General features: G+C 44.9%; 1 pseudogene; it reads right to left on the reverse strand.

The window, feature by feature from the left end:
• Window positions 1–2,264: 2,264 nt before the first annotated feature.
• Window positions 2,265–3,195, reverse strand: LOC144775923 (cytochrome c1, heme protein, mitochondrial pseudogene; annotated as a pseudogene).
• Window positions 3,196–4,030: the final 835 nt, after the last annotated feature.

Consider the following 4,030-nt stretch of genomic DNA (forward strand, 5'->3'; position numbering starts at 1 on the left):
TTATTTTCTAGAACGCAATTACCTGGGGAAACCGTTGAACAATATGTTGCTGTGTTAAGAACTCTAGCTGTGTCATGCAGATTCAAGGATCTTCATGAAGAAATTATCAGAGATCAATTCATAAATAGAACCAACAATACCAAGATTCAGGAAAGGTTATTTGAATTAAAAGACCCGTCCTTACAAAAAACCATTGAGGTAGCCAGGAGAGTTGAAAATACCTCTCGTTACGTCAAAGAATTAAGTAATGACCACAACAAAGAAAAAGGTGATGTATGCAAGGTTCCCTCTACTTTTTTTCCTCTGGGTGCGGCAGAGTAAGGTCTCTGTGCGCTGCAGCCAAGGCTATGTGCGCCAACAACCCGACCGTTCTTGTAGACCATGGCTTTAAGTGGGATGAAAAAACTGGGTGTCTCTCAAAGGGGCATGACCGATGCAATTAAGGGCATGGCTTAAAAACAATTAAGCTAAAAATCTGTGCTTAGCATAGTGTGCCAGTGGACTGATATTTGGCTTCTTCTGTCATTGCATCAGATATTTAATACAAGTAACATTACACCTACAAAAAGCTGGGACTATTAGCGTTGTCAACGGTTGTTTGTGGCATAAAGTTATATATAATATTGATAATGCTTCTGCTCTTGTGGTAGAGGTTGTGGCTTAATGCTCGAGCTGCTGATTTAGGGGGTGGGTTTTGAGTCTCGGGTCAGATTAATCCTGTGATCCTCTGCAAATCAATTAATCTCCCCATAAATACAAATAATGAAATAAATCATGTAAATCGCTCCAATACCTTTGGGTTGAGTTAGCACTATATAAAACTTGCTGCATTTCTTTTCTAAATGGAGGGCTGATAGTTTGCCTTTTGAAAGAATTTATGTTAAATGCAGCCCATGACGGACGCTGTGATCAGGGGAGCAACTAGACCCAAACTTGTGTGGAAATACATGGGGTGTTTATGTGGAAACTAGTGCCCTAGCCTTGTGCTGCACCTGCCTCACCCTGCTATGCAGAGTTTAGCTGCTTTGCAGAGATTAACTGCTGTTCTAAAAGAACCAGGGCGCCAGTCATGCGCTGCAGACTTTTTGGAAAACAGAGGTAGTGAAAACTAGGGCTCCAGTCTTGCGTTAAACTTGTCTCGCTCTAGTGTGAAAGGGTTAGCTGCTGTGCAGGGTCTAGCTTTTGTGCAGAGTTTAGCTGCTGTGCTAAAGAGAGAAGGCCACTAGTTGTGCTCAGTGGACTTGTGTGGAAAAACAGGTGGTGAAAACTAGTGCTCGGTCTTGCATTGTACCTCTCTCGCACTGCTGTGTAGTGGTGAGTTGCTGTACAGGTTTTAGCTGCTGTGCTAATGGGACCAGGGTGCTAATAGTGCTCTGTAGGCTAGTGTGAAAACAGAGGTAGTGGAAAATAGTGCTCCGGCCTTTCGCTGCACCTACCGCACTCTGCTATGCAGTGCATGGGATAGCTGCTGTGCCGATGTTAGCTGCTGTGCTAAGGAGGCCAGTGCACCAATCATGTTCTGCAGACTTGTGTGGAAACAGGTAGTGAAAACTATTGCTCAGCTTTTTACTCCACCTACCTCGCTTTGCTGGGCAGGAGTTAGTTGCTGTGCTATGGGGACCAGGCCGCTAGTCGTGCTCACAGATGTGCGTGGAAATAATGGAGTGCTTGTGTGTCAAAAGAGAGGTGCCCAATAACCAACCACTGATCACCTTATCCCAGCCCTTCCAGTGAACTAGAGTTCTACCTACATGTTGTGCTACCGAAGGGGTTAACTATTGAAGTGCTTTTAGCCCTATGGGCGTTTCAGCAAATTTAAAAGCATAACCTGTGTTTCAGGATCCAGGATCATCTGAAAACTCATGTTCGTGCTTTTAAACTTGCTGCATTTCTTTTTTTTAAATAGACACTGTTTGAATTTATTTGCCTCCCTCTTATGAGAATCAAAAGAAGAACACAATCAATTTGATTTGACCCCACATTCTCTCCTCCTCCCAAGTCCCTTCTGTTCAAAGCCAGGTGATGATTGGGTTTTGTAGACCACACCAGTGAGGATGACAAGTAAAAGAAGAAAAACAGCAGAGCCATGAACAATAATAATTTTAACAGATACAAGTTCCTTGTGACTCTGCGGGCTCCTGCTCGGGGATTTAGATGGAGATGAAAGGCTTTATATAGTCATTTGCACCACGGCGTTGTAACCAACTGCATATGGCGCCAAATAATGGAGCATTTGATTGCTGAGGTGGTGCGCTTTGGACGTTTTACTTAGGCAGCCTATATTCAATCTTCCTGCTCTTCAATACGAACCACTTGTCTCTTCAAATAGTACTCCATGGGAATAAGGATTGCACCAATCATCAAAACCTTCAGTCCCATGCGCTTTCGCTGGTCATGTTCTGGCTCAGCTGCCCACCTAAGGAATGTGCATACATCCTTAGCGACCTGAGACATGGTAGCTGTAGTGCCATCATCAAACTCCATGATCTCATTGTAAATAGGCGGTGCCATGACAATAGCCTGGCCAGGAAATTAGGGGTTTTAATACAAGCCATTTTTTTTTGGTGACCCCTGTGGGAGCATCACAGTAGCCAGTCAAAAGAGAGAAGACGTAATCCTCACCACCGTACCTAGCATTGACAATGTAGCTCAGATCAGGGGGCAATGCACCATTGTTCGCTGTCTGGGATGCCTTCGCATTAGGATATGGCTTGGGGAAGTAATCAGACAGCTTGCCTGGCCGGGTAAACCTATCTACATTTTCATCAGGGTCGTCATTCACTTCACACTCCTCTGCTAAAGCCTTTGCTTCCGCTTCTGTGTGACTGACTTCCACCAGATTTTGGAAGGCCAGGTATTCCATGCTGTGGCAGGCAGCACACACCTGTTTGTATACCTGATAACCACGACGAACACTGCTGTGATCCAAGGCAGAAAAAAAGGACCGTTGTGGCTCTAAGGATACTTTGGAGGATGAAGCTCTAAATCACTGGCTTTTAACGATATGTGTAGAGCCAGGACTAAGCCAGCCCCTCCAGCAACAAGCACGCCCAGCGTGGACAGAGCCACCTTTCGGCCTCTGGGCAGACTGGAAAAGGACATGGGAGCCATGGGCTGCGCAGACCAGGCCGCCCCGCCCCAAGTGACCCTCTGCACCGAGCCCCGCGCTGCTAGGCTGACAGCCACCACCCTCATCTTTGGCTTTCCCGTGACGTAAGGACTCTCACCTTGTATTTTCTTTTCTTAATGCAGTGCAACTGCGGGGCTGATTGCATGCCTTTTGAAAGTATTTATGTTAATCACAGTGCCCATCAAGGGCTGCATTTAACAAATACTTTCAAAAGGCAAACAATCAGCTCCACAGCTGCGCTCTCTTTAGAAAAGAAATGCAGCAAGTTTAAAAGCGCAAACTTGTGCTTTCAGATGATTGTTTGTAGACTTGCTGCATTTCTTTTCTAAAGAAAGCGCAGCTGTGGGGCTGATTGTTTGCTGTTTGAACGTATTTATGTTAAATGCAGCCCTTGATGGGCGCTGTGATTAACATAAATACTTTCAAAAGTACCACAATCTGCCCGGCAGCACTGCTCTAATTAGAATAGAAATGCCACGGGATGAGCATTTTCTTCCTTTCGGCGCAGAAACGCTCTTTCGGGATGTTCTGTGTGTGCGAGCTTCACACACAGCACTACGCGTTCGGGAGAACAGAGGTGCACGGCCGCCCAGCCGCGCACCTTGCTGGGAACAATGGATGTATGTGTTGTTGCTGATTGCAAACCCAGAATTTTAAATGAGGCATCTAGAAATCTCAAAGAAGCTAGTAAACAGAGATTAAAATCTAATTTGTCCATTGAAAATGGTAATGTACAGAATTTTTCACGTACTAAATTTTACAATGCTAGAATGCCTTTCCCAGCTAGTAAACATTTTTGTTTTAGATGTGGAAGTTTTAGACTCTCTGCCGACACTCCATGGTGACCTGCTACAAATGTCACTTGTTTTAAGTGCAACAAAATTGGCAATTTCTCTAAAA

The sequence above is a fragment of the Lissotriton helveticus genome, chromosome 1_1 (assembly GCF_964261635.1).
Source record: "Lissotriton helveticus chromosome 1_1, aLisHel1.1, whole genome shotgun sequence".
NCBI classification, from domain to species: domain Eukaryota; kingdom Metazoa; phylum Chordata; class Amphibia; order Caudata; family Salamandridae; genus Lissotriton; species Lissotriton helveticus.